We start from the raw sequence: 15899 nt of genomic DNA on the forward strand, positions 1-15899 counted from the left end.
CCTTTCCTCCCCTGACCTCTCCACCTCTTTCCTCACTCGTATCTCCAACTGTCTCTCTGCTATTTCTTCATGGATATCCCAGCAATTTCTTAAGCTTATTATGCCAAAGACTGAGCTGATCATTTTCCACTCCCCAAAATAAACTCACTTCCCACCATTTTTTTATCAATTGATGACACAACTATCTCCTCTAGCCCCAAAGTGCACTGTTTTGGAGTTACCCTGGACTCCTCACTTTCCTTCAAACCACATATCCAGAATATCTCACAGTCCATTAATTTCCATCTTAAAAATATTTCCAAGATTAGACCCTTTCTCACCCAGGATGACATTAAAACCCTCATACACTCACTGGTCATCTCCAGATTGGACTACTGTAACCCCATTCTATCTGGCCTCCCCAACTCTCTTCTCTCTCCTTTCCAGTCTGTCTTCAATGCTGCTGCTTGGCTCATCTTCCTCACCAAACTCTCTGCATCTGTATTTGCTCTTCTACAAGCCCTCCACTGGCTCCCCTTCCTTTTTCAGCACTCAATTTAAGGTTCTCACACTCACTTTCAAAGCCCTCAGCCATTTCTCTCCCATTTACATTTCTGACCTCATCTCCATTCACTCTCATTCCTGACCACCCTCTATGTTCAACAAATGCATGCTGCCTCTCATGCCAATTGATTACTTCCTCCCACTCCTGCCTCCAAGATTTTGCCCACGCTGCTCCCAACCTTTGGAACATTTATTGAACGAAGATGGGGAACAGGAAATAAAATATATAAAACCTATATCTTCACACAATACACCTATTGAGGCAGCCCAGATTAAACCAGGGTTGAAAACCACCTTAAAAACAGCTCCTTATCAGGAAAAAGTGAAATCTAGTGGTGCCTCTAATGGGTTACACCATGATTTCAACATAAAAGGTGAGTTGTTGTTCAGGATACCAGGATGTGTAGTTGTTGTTTTGTAGCATATCTCTTCAATCTTGACCATAAAGCTCAAAAAGAGAAGAACATAGTGCCAAACCAGATGTAAAATAATATGGTATTGACTATTCCATTGCACTCAAATAATAAAGCCAAAAAACACATATCAGGTTGTCAAGATGTGCACTTCTTCTCTTTTAACATGTGCATCTAAAAAGGAACATAGTGCAACACCAAAATGGTAATAATGCTAAATATTTAGTATTCCATTACACTCATGTATAGAAGATGGTTTACATGTTGGATATAATTGTTGAATCCCCCAGGAGGATTTAAGATGGCATTCTTTAGATTTAGGTTTAATTTTAAACTGAAAGGAGACTGTATGTGTAATACAAAACAGACAATCTCAAAAACCACCTGCGCCACCTGCGCCCTAGGACTGCAGCTCAGTCCACACTAAGGAGCACCACTCCTTCAGATATAACAGATTAAAGACAATGTGTGTGGTCCAAATAGCGCTGTCCCTCTCAAATCATGTCCTCTCTTATCCGTTCCTAGATGATATATTGGTCTCAAATAGAGTGGAAAAACAATGTATGTATATGCTGATTAAATTATGCTTTTTGATGATAAGCGATGAGCCACGGAATCACTCACCACAAATGGATAAAAATGCTTTCACATAAAGGTATCTTTATATCTTCTGCTCCTAGTCACAAAGACAATAAATACTTTTCAGTGCTGATTCCCCTCTGGGAATGGACTCACCTGGGATCAGGTATAGGCATTCCCCAAAAGGTATCTTTTCACACCGTGACAGTCCAATAGTGACCACAGAAGAAGAAAGGAAAGGAAAGTCTTTAAACATTTATTTTATGTCCAGCACAAAATAAGGACATAATAAAAACAAATATATACACAGTCCCAAGAAGGTATCACAGTGAGAACGGAAAGTTACCAACAAAACTGGAAGCCACTCCACATGGAATGAGGTGGTGTCCTTTTAATCTACCCATGATGGCAAAAAATGGGGGGATGTATGGGTAGTTTCCAATCAAACTTGGAATATCCTCCAAGATGCTCCACCAACGTGTTTCTGACTTTCAAGTCCTTCCTCAGGGTGTACTGAGACTGACTAACCTCCACCTTTTTATACCCCTCAGTATACTCCAGGAGGAGGGTAAACAATTTTTGAATAACAAGCAAAATCAAAAACCCGGACCCCGTTAGGTGGAATACTAGTTATCATAGACCACATACATGAAATAAAAACAATAAACAATACATTCCCATAAACAATATAAATCACAGATAAATCTATAAATCTGGTAGATGCAAATCAGATCCATACACACCACACAATTTGGAGAATGTCCGCACAATATGCCATTCATCCACCACTTGGTGATCAATCATATCTTCAAATTGAACAGCTTTTATGGCAGATCTAAACATACGATGGACACACTATGTGATTTGAAAGATTTGTCTTTCCAATCAATTGGAAAATTACAAAAATAAAAAAAATCATCTAACGTGTACACAGCTTAAGGGGGTGTTATTGTTTAGCAGTCCTAGTCTTAACTCCCATTACTTTTTTCCAAGTCTGGTATTCTGTATGTCACTGCTGCCACCTCTTCCTCTGCTACCACCAACGCGTTTCAACAATAAGTCTTTCTCAAGGTGTGTGTCTTGAGAAAGACTTATTGTTGAAACGCGTTGGTGGTAGCAGGATACAAGGGGACCCTGTGGATTTCTGCAGCAGTGACCTGTGGTGAAAAAGTCCGGACCTTTAATCCACTCAGGTCATTGTTTTTATTTTCCATCTGTTTTATTTCCACTTGGTTACCTGTTTTTTAACTTGTATTGTATGGAGAACCATTAAACTTTTTAAACTGACGTTTGATGGTTGGTTTCCACTTGATCCCATTCCATATTTATATGTTTGGAGTAAGAGGATAAGTCATCAACCACAACGAATAGAAGTGTTGAAGCTCAAAGATACCTTTATTGGCTTATGAATTTATGATCAGTTTGAGTTGGGGTGCGCCCGCCTTCTTTATACTACACCATTTGCATGGGTGAACTTCACTATTGGTATGCTGCACAGTGGTGACGAGGCCATCTGATTTAAAGATACCTTTATATGTGGAAGTCATAGTTTTTGAACGTGAGTGTGGTACGATCATCCTTTCTGTTCATATTTAGAGGAAGAAATCACCACTTTTTTGTGTTATTTGAGAGACTTTTTATGAATTACTACACTATATTATTTTATTCTTGTTTGTTCTCTTTTTCCATTTTCGGCGAGATCCCATACAAGAAGAACTAGAACTGCATCCATCACATTGAACATTCCCTTTGGGCAGTAAGACCATATTCATAGTATTGTATTGGTTTCTTTGCTGTATGGTGTGTGCTACTTTATAATGAGTGCGCAGAGTTTTAGGGTTGCCCAATCTTTTTGGTTTGTGACTTATCTATTGGGGGTTGGTGATCCCCCCATGGTCAATCCTTCTTTGGAGCCCCCTTGTGCGCAGTTGTCCACTGTACCTTTATTTTCATATAATCATCTTGCCATTGGAAGATTATTAAGCACACATACCAGGACTGTTTCAGTGCTATTATAGAAAAAGTGTTGAAGAAAGTGTATATATGTGCACACCAATACTATTGCAGCAGGTAGAAAGTTTCCATATGAAGGTAACCCCACACCTTCACAAACAATGTAAATCACTCAGTGAGTATGCACTGAGAAGTAGTCCTTATGGATGGTCTGTCTCATAAGAAAACATTGTGCTCAGAATCAAAAAGAAAAAAGTGCATATAGTGAAGCACAATTTTCTTAATCAACAACAGTTAAAAATAGTATTCAGCATTCCCTAGACAGGGTATCCCATAGTGAAATAGGCCATATGTAATTACTGGAGTGATTGGATATATCAAAGGGGACTTTCCCTTTGAGAGATTGATACTAAGCATATGTTACGTGATTTCTGCATATTTCTATTTGCTCCAGTGCTATGTCTTCTGAAACCTGACTGGAATGGATCACAAAAATTGTATCATAGTTAGACAGGTGGGTTTTCAGTTATGTTGCTGCCACTTTCTCAATGACTTTTCCTAGTAAAGGAAAGTTTGATACCAGTCTGTATTTGGCCTTACAGTTGGGGTCTAAATAAGTTTTTTTTAAGAAGTGGTCTAACAATTGTTTCATTTAGTGGTTCTGGAAAAATGCCTGTCAGGAAAGAGCATTGAACTATTTTTGCAATTACAGGGCCAATCATGTCCATACACCCTATGAGTTGCTTGGTTGAGGTTGGGTCCAGATCACATTTGGTGGCTAAAAACATTCTGATAAATTTAGCAATGTCTTTTACATCCATTATGTCAAAGCAGTTCCATGAAAACAGGTGGCTTACCTTGGCAGGCTTGGTAGTTTGGCCAACCTTTGATGGAACTGTGGGGATTACAGCCTGGATGGAGGATATTTTATCAGCAAATATATTTGCAAACTCATTGCATCTTGACTTGGAGAGTGTTTCATCAAGCTGCAGGCATGCTGGTTTGCAAAGCAACTCAACTGTACAGAAGAGCTGAGCTGTCCTATTGTTTGCTGCCTTGATCTAATTTGAAAGGAACTATGGTTTCTTATGGGTGATTTTTGATTGATATTCTCCAATATCTTTGATTAGTGTTAACTTATCCTCTACCAGTTATGTCATCCTCCATCATCTTTCAAGTCTACAATTCTTTTTCTTGAGTTTACTTGCACTATTGTCAAATCAAGGGGCTTGACGGTTTGGTGGTGTGGGGTTGTATACACACAGTGGTAATATAATCCATTGCAGATGTCATATCCCTGTTATAGTATTGGACTAGGGAGCAGGATCTTCACCAGCACCATTTATTGGAGAGATATATAGATTTGCTGCAACAGCCTCAGGGGGTCATGTCCCTCCTTGGATGATATTTTGTCAACTCCATGGATAAAGTTCTATTTTGAGGGGTTGTGACTTAGAAGCAAATTGAGTGGTGGTCTGACCATGTGACTGAGCTTATATTTAGATCATAGTGTTCTTGGCCTGTGTCACTGAATGTATTTCTGCCATTTCATCTTGGATGTCCTCTCGCCACCTGATACTTAATATTTCAAAAACAGAATTAATTATATTTCCACTGGCCAATAAAAGTTACCAACCTGATCTCTCTATCACTGTTGATAACTCGACAATCCACCCTGCATCACAATCCCACTGCCTAGGTATCATCCTTGACTCTGAACTGTCCTTTGTTCCCCACATTCAATCTGTCTCAAAATAATGTTACATACATCTAAAAAACATATCCAAAATTTGTCCATATCTCACACAAGACACTGCAAAAACTCTAATCCATGCACATATTATTTCCTGCATTGACTAGTGCAATAGCCCTCTAACTGGTCTTCCCAAAAACAGGCTATCACCATTACAATCCATTATGAATGAAGCTGTCCACACGTTACCTCACACATTGTCTTTATTTCACATCCTCCTGACATTTGGCTGACATTCCTTTGTGAATGGATCATGTAGCCCACCAAAATGCAATATGTAGCAGTTATCCTTGTGTATCAATGCCTATTTCCCTATAGATTGTAAGCTTGTGAGCAGGGCCTTCCTACCTATTTGTCTGTTATTACCCTGTTTTGTTCTATTTATATTTACAATTGTAAAGTGCAATGGAATATGTTGTGCTATATAAGAAACTGTTAGTAAATAAATAATAAATAAAATAATCAAATCTGGAAGACAAGATTAAGAGTGTGACCACTTATATGTGTAGCAGAAGGAATAACTTGTGTGAGGCCCAGAGCATTCATTGTGCACAGGAGGTCTTGGCCAAGGTCTGAGAGTCATCATTTTCAATCCATACAATGAAATCACCATGGATGAGCCATCTTTGATGCTCCAGAACTATTCCAGTAACATTATTTGCAAATACTTGTAGAAATATCTTTCCATCTCCAGGGGTGCGGTAAAGGAGAATTTATCAAAATCTTAATTCTTTAAAACTTCAAGCAGTGATGCACTCAAATGAGTAATTTCCATTGGGTGGACCCTCAGTTTAGGCACTTTTTTAAAGCAGATGGCCACTCAACCCTCCCCGGCGGTTAAGTCTTGGGTTGTGAATGACAGGATAACTTGTCTGAACCGCAGCTTCCAAGATAAGTGCTGCATTTTTGTTTTTCCAGGTCTCTACACAAATGAGCACAAATCTGTGAAAATGAAAAAAAAAATATGCAGAATCACAGCGCACAATAAGCCATAAGCAGCAGATTAAACTAAAACAATGATTCACCAAGTCAAAAACATACATATAATAAAAAGGTTTAATATATAATCATCCGCCAGACTTAAATGCAAACATGAGAAAAACTTTTAGAGATCACAGTCCAAAATGTTTATTCTCACCCACAAATTTGCAAGAGAGATGTGATGTATTTTCTCTGATAAATTCCAATATCATAGGGACAAAAATGGAAAGAAACAAACAATATTGTATCAGTTTCCAAGAGGTATTTTTAAAGATAACACCTCAGTGTTAAAAGTTAAAAATGGAGTGATCTAGACAAAAGATTCTTTCCATAGTAAAATAGCCTGGGTGCACCGGTAGTTGGAAGATATACACCCTCTGTGTGTGATGTAAATATACAGGTGTCAATTGTATGCTTACATATATATGGTTGTCAGCAGGCACATAAAGGTTTCTTTATCTCCCCACATGTCATATAGTAATCACCATATAAGGGGAAAGAAACAGACTGATGGTGTAGATTGACAAATACACATTTATTAAAATGAAAAGTAAAATTAGAAAGTTAAAATGTAACATATATCCATACCAGATGGTATATGGTCACATATGTGGTCCAAGGAAACAATGAAACCCAGGTGTTCAATACTGGGACATCTTACAGGACTGAGAGGATAAGTAATGCACCTTTTTGAGACAATGTTTGTAATCACTCTTTCTACGTGTTTCGACACACTCCAGGCATCTTTTTCTAGTAGTGACTAAAATGTTTAAAATTCATGGCACACAAAACCTATTTCTTGAATAATTTTGTAAAAAGTGTAGAAATTATGCATCATGGAACGTAATCTGAGTGTGCAGGTCCAGATACACGTGCAATGCAGCGCCATCTTGTTTGTGGCCAATAAAGATATATAGGGAGGCAAACCTACCCAGCATTCTTAGTGGATGTTAAACACTAAACTTTATAGAGTACTGAACACTGCAGGTGGTTTGGATGGCATCTTCTTTCTACACACACAGATAACTAGAGACATGTGATCACAACTTCGTGATCACAGCTCCCGGTGATTTGTGAATAAAAGTAAAAATAGGGAGACAATCTTACCCAGCATTCTAAATGGATGCTAAACACTAAACTGTATTAAAAACTGACCACTACGGGTGGTTTAGGAGACAACTTCTTTCTACACCTCAGATAACCAGAGTCATGTAATCCCAACCATGTGATTGTGGCTCCCTGAGACATGTGAAAGAAAATCAAAATACAAATACATGCAAAGAGGATGGTCAGGAAGGAAACTTCCTTCTACCACCTCAAATTAAAAAAGCTACATTTCCGCTGCTCTATCCAAATCGGTGTTTAGACCATTTAGTTTCAGTGTGTTTAAATCATAAATTAGCCTCATCTCAGTTGGTGCTAACTTCGTGTACCTGTCCTTATTTCTCCAATTTACTTTTATCAGAGCAATAGCAAAAAAACTTTTAATACCTTTTACTGAACAATTATACTTCTCCTTGCATCTCACTTACAAATACTTTATGTGCCAAATGGAGGATGGCGGGGGCCAGCTGCCGCTGATTGTACCAAGTCCTCTTGTGTCTGGGGGACCTCGGTGTGTGGTTGTGGCTATTTAGCTTGAAAGGCAGCATGAAACTTACCAGTCTACCCCAAATGGCAACACCGAGGTAGTATAGGTGGCACTTGTATTGAAGGAGCACGCTGAAAAACTGCAGTCTGGTTGTAGTCGTGGCTTATATTTGTTGAAAATCCTTTTTATCAGTAGCAGGACATGTTTGTCAGAAATTATAGAGCTGTCAGAGGAAATCAATACCCCACTGTCAACATTTTTTACTCTATTCTGGAGCTTTCTTAAAACATGGGTACTGGCATTTCAGACTTCCCTTAAATAGGGAGTTTTCTATTTTTTTAATTGCAATCATTATCCTCAGGTGCATTACATGGACAATCAGCAATTAGTTCATTATATTTCATCTAACCCACATTTAAAGCAGTGTCAGTATTTTGAAAATTCAGAAGCCTTGTTGATTTAAAAAGAAAAGAAAGGGCACATATATTCATTCCAAAGCACAAACATTTTCTGTTCACTTAAGAAATATAATATAAGAAATAAAGAACTACACAGACTAAATGCATTGATATAATATAATGAGTATCCTTATTACTTTTTGTTTATTTTGCTCTTTTAATCCTTTTCCTTTTAGTGTCCATAATGTATTTCTACTTTATAATAAAAATGTAATAATGTTTATTAAAAATAAATAAGATTGTCTATATTTGTAACCACAAAGGGTACCTAAAATCGGAAATACAGTACATAACCCAAAGATTACAAATAAAGCAAAGCTGCTGTTTATTATGATCAAAAAAATCACATTCCATGGATTTCAGTACCCAGAGGTCTTCCATCCTCAAATGGACCTATTTCTTTGCTGTTTAGCTTCAAGTTAAAATATTTCAGAATGACCTTTGTATCTAACTCTACTTCTGCTTACCTCCTTAAATAATTTCTTCCTCTAAAAGGGGGGGCCAAATGATGTCAGCCAGATCTGCTAATGGACCATGTTATGCTATATTGACAAATGTCCTCTCTCAGGGCCTGATCCTTGTGCATGTCCAACAATACCTCTGTATCTAAATATATACAATGTATCTATAGTAGTTTCATCTAATGTCTGTTCATTCTAAAGGTCTGTTCATTTGGCTCATATTTTGGTTTACAAAATATCTATATGCAGTCTGAAGGACATTGTTTATCAAGCTTTATGCAAAATTGAGATTGACTTAGACGTAGATATATATTGTCGTATTAATTAGTATACATGCTATACCATTTTATTTAATTGTGTGTTTTTGTGTGATGATAAATGTTTATTTTTTAGTAACAGAAGCCATTTTGAAAATTATTTTCCAGTCAAGTGATAATTGTTCACTTTTACAATCTCTTTCCTAGCACAATCTGTTTTTTCTTCTATTGAACATTAATGTTCATCTGTCCACAGTCCTTGCACTAAAACAGGCATTCACCTTTGTATGGCACCCATATCATATTACATATTTTGGTGTGCTCCTTACATGAGATCACTCAGCCTTTGGTTAAAATAATTTCAACCCTGCCAAGCCCTGGTATTTATTGGCTTCTTTAGTTGAAACATGGACCGGAGGTCCTAGGGTAATGGGTGACAATAACCAGGAAGGCAATATGAAATCCTCTACATACATCTCTCCCAGGTGTCGGCAAGACCTACCACAAGGCATGGAGACTAGTCCACCTGATTGTCTTTACCATTGAACCCTCACCTTGCTGCACAAGGTGAACAGGTCACTGCTCCTAGGACAGGTACCTGGAGAACACACAGAGCTAGATATAGGAGGACTATAAAAGCAAATACAAGGTTGGAGTATTAGATACAAAAGATCCAGAAACTGATGAGTGGATAAAGATACTTTGGAAAGTTATATGCTTAAATTGCAATGGTAAGTTGCACTTGTGACACACTGAATAACTATGATAGTCAGCACTTGATAGGAGATGCTGAATAAAGATGGTAAGCTGCAATTGATATGAGACACAGAATAGCGATGATAGCCAGTATTTGATATGAGATGCTGAATAGCGATGGTAAGCTGCACTTAATATGAAACACTGAATGGTGGTGAAAACCAGTAGTTCATGTGAGACACCGAGTAGTGGTGAAACCCACCACTTGATATGAAATGCTGAGTAACAGTGATATCCACACTTGATGTGAGACACTGAGTATTGGTGATAACCAACATTTGATGTGAGTTACTGATTAGCTGTGAAAATAAGTACTAGATGTGAGATGCTGAGTAGCGGTGATAACCAGCACTTGATGTGAGATGCTGAGTAGCAATGATAACAGAAGACACTAAGAAGGTACACAGGAGAGGTACATTACAGAGCCTAGGATGCAGATACATTAGAATTCCACTATAGGAGTGAAATTGTACCAGCAACGTCCTGCTGCAGAAAGTGTCCTAATATACCCTTTGGTAGCTGGTCATTGGTCAGAGACAGCAGCTGACTGACCACAGAAATACCATAGGAGAATACTGATCAGATGACGTGAACCAACAGTGCACCCCCCCAGGAGCAACTCGGCAACTGAGGATACACACCAGAAGGCTTTATTAGACCCTGAGCAGAATACTCAGCCAACACTTGTCTCTACAGCTGACATCTTGACACTTAGGAGCCCAAAGATGCCATCGCAGATGTGATTAATGACCAATCAAAGGTTGAATCCTGACACACCTACTTTAATATGACACTCAATAAGAACAAAGCAATACAGTATTTTGGCCTCCAAAGAGTTTCCAAGCATCTGAGAAGTTAAAGAAAAAATTAATATCAACAGCAGAAATTATACACCCACATCATCAACTACTTTTTAATGTAGAGGTAGATGCCTTAGATGTAGGGAGTGGGTGTGGTAAGTAAAACATATATTCAAAATGTCATCACCAGAATGTCGACAAATGTTGACATGGGTAAAATACCAAAATGTTCAGAATGACCTTCTATCCATGTTGATAGTCTGACAGTTGACATTCAAAATTGTTAACATTTTGGTGTCATCACAACAAATGGCTGCATATGTAATTCAAATTTCCAGATAAAAATTTAGCACAGTGTAGAGTGTGACTTACAAAATAGTCCAGCTTATTTTCCTTATCTTTGTGCTTGTATTCCTGTGTCCCAGTCATGTATATGACATCTGTGACTGATGATTATCAGCTCCACTGAAAATGCTTTTCCAAAGAAAGGTCCCTATTCTCAACTGATGCAATATGGCTCTAGCCAAGTTAATGGGTAATGGCACATTGATTTCAAATTACTCGATTCATCCAATCAATATAGGATTTTTTCACAGTGTAAGCAGCAACTTTATTGTTTATTTTTTTAATTCAAACTTTGTTATATAAACTCTACCTCTTTTGAATTTGTTTTATATTATTCCATGCATGCCATCAACACATTAAAACTAATTTAAACAGATTCAGTTCTCTCTAGATTACATAATTATAAAATGTCTTAGCCATAGTGGATTTTATTCAAAAATTACAATAGATATGAATTATTCAAAAAAAAGACTGAATTATATATTATTACAAATGAATGAAGATTTACACATGCATATCAAAACTATTTTAATCATATAAGAAATGTTTATTTCTACTTCACATACAGTACCATAAAATATTGCATTCCAATTATTATATACTTAATTATACATATTCTCATTAATCTATTTTTTTTATTTTATTTTTATTTAAAATGCATATATATTAATAACTTTCAAATGTAGTTACCATATATTTTAGATTAGTCATGTAAGAGAACAAATTATTACATGAGAAAAATTGACTTTATAATTGCTATTTCTCTCCAATAATTGAGAGCAATTGGTGCATAGTTCTATTTCAATACTATGAAGTTTTTATTCTTAATTTTGGTTTTATTATTTGAAAACATATAAAGAAGACTATAATTTGAAGGAATACATGGGTTGATCAACTCAAACATATACTGTATTATATATTTTTCACAAATCTATCTTCACATATCATTCAAGAATATTACATTATAAGGGAAGATTTAATAAAGCTTCTTAAATAGACAAATAGTAGTGTTGCCTGTAGCAGCCAGATTATTTGTATAATTTTCTAGAATGCAATAGAGAAATGATAGCTAACATCTGATTAGTTGCTATGGGTAACACCTTTATTTTAGTTTTTTAGATTATTTATTAAATCTACCCCCTAATGTTACAGTTAATCCATCTGATGTCAGAGCTTTGCAGTCCATTTGACTTCTGGAAAACATAATTTAGTAAATGTATCTCTTCCCTATTTGTAATTGTGATTTAGTCAATTTGCAAAAACAGTGAGATCCGTGATATTGCTTTCATGCTTCTAAAAGAACACACAATGGATTGTTATCCCTAATCATGTCTTCAGTGATCTTTTAATCCTACCAATACAATGGAGATGACACATGTCACCTCACATTTGATAAATTGCTCTTTTGTGAAACTCTCATTTGTGGCTCATGAAACTCTTGTTACACTCTTTTTAACAAATTAGCATTAATTGCATACCAAATTGTTACATTTATGAAAATATTGTATTCCTTGTGATAGCCACCTATTTGTTTTTAGAAACAAAATTTGGTTTCTTACTAAAAAATTCAGTTAATTCATTATTCTGTTCTCAATTTTACAAATTTGATAAACTATTATTTTTAATTACTGTTATACTAATGAAGAAATACATTTGTAACTTTATTGAAAAAAGATGTTATATATTTTCTATTTGAGGCATTTCATTAATTAAATGCTTTTTTATAATAAAAGGTTTGGGTAACATCTCTTGGTAAAAATTTCAAGGAAATCCAATGCATGTTTAGGAATTTCTGCATTTTTTATACAGTAATCTCAGTTGACCCCGGGGAATTTTGTCTATCAAGGATCTGTGGTGCATACTAGATTAATGTAAGAAAGTATTTCATCCTATGTCTTTATCCATGCCAGTTATTGAAAGAAATCCAGTGGATATTAGTTTTATGGATTCCAGTCAAAGGAACAATTTTCAGTGAAAAACTTATACTGTACCTGTATGTGCAGAGATTATGTATGTAAACTCAAGTATAGCAAACTCCAGGAAAATCTAAAGATCTAGAAATAGAGAAGATAGTCATCCAAGAGCTAGGGTTAAAAAAAACTAGTTGTCATTTGAGAGCAAGTTAGACTTCCAAAATTCATGGTTTGATAGGAAGATAGTCATTAAGAGTCACATATAATAAATGAAAAAAAACATCCAAGAAGGAGCAGGTTTCAGAATACTGACTCATATTGATAAATTCAATAAACTATAGAGGTGTTGTTCACAAGAAGATGCTTATACAGGCCTACAATTGTGGTAATAAGATACCATTGCTAGAATATCATTACCAGCAACACGTGATCGGCCCATTCACTCAAGAAAGTTTACACAAATGAAATTAAATTTATGAAGCAATTTTTTAATTGTGTCTGCACTTTATTGCAAAGAGGCTTCACTGATGCAAACCAGAGATGGGAGTTTAATTGCTGCAGTTATGCTAGATGTTGTTAAATCTCTAAACCTTTGGTGAAGAGCAGTTGCACCACTTGAGAGAAGAGATATGAGTGAAAATTTACTAAATATTGGTTGGCAATTTGCATTTTCTCAGCGGAATTACATCTCACCTATTTACTAAAGCAATCCCATAATGACAAAATTATTTAGAATAAAAATTCATCATAACAATTTTCTGCCATAAAAGTATTAAAAAGTATCCAAACTCCATATTTACATAGTTTTTGTGACATGCTGATATGACAATTACTACTGCTGGTGTTTGACTCTGCTGGTGTGGATTGTTTGTGGCCTTACTATCAATAGTAAATGGTTGCTTTTCCTATCCCAGGTTAGGAAGTATGACTCTGTATTGCTTGTCTTTGGAATATCATCTAGACGGGAGTATGGTTCTGGCATTTGAAAAAACCTGGATTGGCTAGATATACAGTACATTCTACCTTCTCTCATTACTTTAGTGGAGTTCACGGTTTGAATGAAAACTGCATTGCTCGCCTCACTTGAACTAACACTCGTGCTTGCATCATATCTGTGAGGATACATGTATCCAATCCTGAAGATATTATTACACATATATCTAATAATGTTTGGAAATGGTGGAAAAGAACATAAAATGCAATTTTAAGAGCAAATGCTGTATTTAGAAAATGACTCAAAATTAAAAAAACACTCAGATAAACTACATAAAATGAACAAGAACTTTACATTTACTTTACAAGCCTTTGGAACATACAGTAACATTCATTAGTGTAGAACAATTTTGCCTAAGCAACTTACTATTAAACTGAAAGTGTTTAACAATATCATTTCTATACAATAGGTAACTAATCAATAAATGACTTGGATCTCACAGAACACTACTCATGTTGTTTTCACAATTCTTGTTCATCTTTGGCGACCCTCAAATTGCAACCATGGGGACAAACAAGATACAGTGCTACAGGCATAAATATTGGTCACACATTTGGACGGAATATTTTGTCAATACTGATTTCTTGGTTTTCTATCTTTGTTGCTTGAACTGTTGCCACTATATATATCAGGTTGTTGATTTTTGGAGAAAAGTTCTCAAATCCTTTCAGAAATTGTCTGATGTAGGCTGGGAAAGAGCCATCACTTCATGAAACTGACCATCAATTAGTTCTCTTCCCAGTTGTTGAAGGAACTTCCAATATGATGGTACATTTTTTACATTTCCCAAATAAATAATTTGAGAATTAATTACTGCAATGTTGAGCAATGAGAAGAAAAAATCATTGGCCACACTCTAGTACCACTCTGAACAATATAAATAGAACACATTTTGGCCACCATATCAACTCCTATCTTATGTTTGTTGTATTATGTTATTATTTCAGGCTTTTTTGTCTCAATGTCTTCATCAATTGTTCATCCATGTGCATACTGGAGATTAAAAGGACATTTTTATTTATTTTTTGAGGGAAGCAAGAAACCATTGTTCCCTTTCTTCTGAATGAAAAAAATAATGTTAAAAAAAACTTCCCTGTGTTTCACTTTCCTTATCTCCATAGGAATTTGAAATTTGTTTTTTTAAGTTCTCCCATGAAGGACACACAACATTTTTCTGATGAAGAATAACATCACTGAACTAGTTTTCAGCAGTTACATTACAGCCTGAGTTTTTAATAGGGGATATTAATTGCTATACAACATCTGTACTTATATTACTAACTTGAAAAGGCCCTTCCAGCTGTCTACCTTCGAAAGTATCCATATTACAGTTGTAATATATTTTTGAATCGACTAAAGCAAATATTTTGTCACCATATTTTGCTCGTTTTGACAGGATATACTGTATAAAAGGACAGCTGCCTATAAAGGCTTCTAATTTTGCATCTATTGTTACATCATCCCAAACAGAATATTATGCTTGGCAGTTTTTAAAAAATCATTTGGATAAGTCTCAAATAGGTACTAGACAGTCTATTTGTTTTTCTTGTCTGGTTTCTCTGTTGTCAAATCTCAACATTTGAATTATCAACCAGAAGCTTTTGAGACTCATCATCAATCAGAATTTTTCTATGCCAAATTTTTTCACTATTCCACAAATCGTTTAGATTGATCCTCCCTACTTTGTAGTGTCCAGTCAAATATAAAAGCCCAATGAAGGCTTCCATTTCTGTTTTATAAGTTTTTTGTATATCCCTAGGAGTGATTGTCACATATACAATCAAATGTAACCTTGCAGTTAACTTCATAGGCTACAATGTAGCGGTTCCCACCATAGACATCATATGGGGGAAATTCAAACAGGCAGCATGAACGCTTACAGCCAATCAGCGGGCTGCTCCTATGGAAGCAACTGCTAATTAGTTGGCTGCTCCTGCAATGATGGGGCAAATGTGGGTTCCAGTAATTCATGTGGAGGAAGGGTATGTGTAAACATATATACTTCCTCCTATCAGTGCTGGATTCAAGTATTCATATTTTTGTTTTTAACCTGGTGGATGCCTACTTGGAATGAAGAGGGTGTGATCTACTCTAGGAATAGA

This window comes from Taudactylus pleione, unplaced genomic scaffold (assembly GCF_031769625.1).
Source record: "Taudactylus pleione unplaced genomic scaffold, aTauple2 ptg000627l, whole genome shotgun sequence".
Lineage (NCBI taxonomy): Eukaryota > Metazoa > Chordata > Amphibia > Anura > Myobatrachidae > Taudactylus > Taudactylus pleione.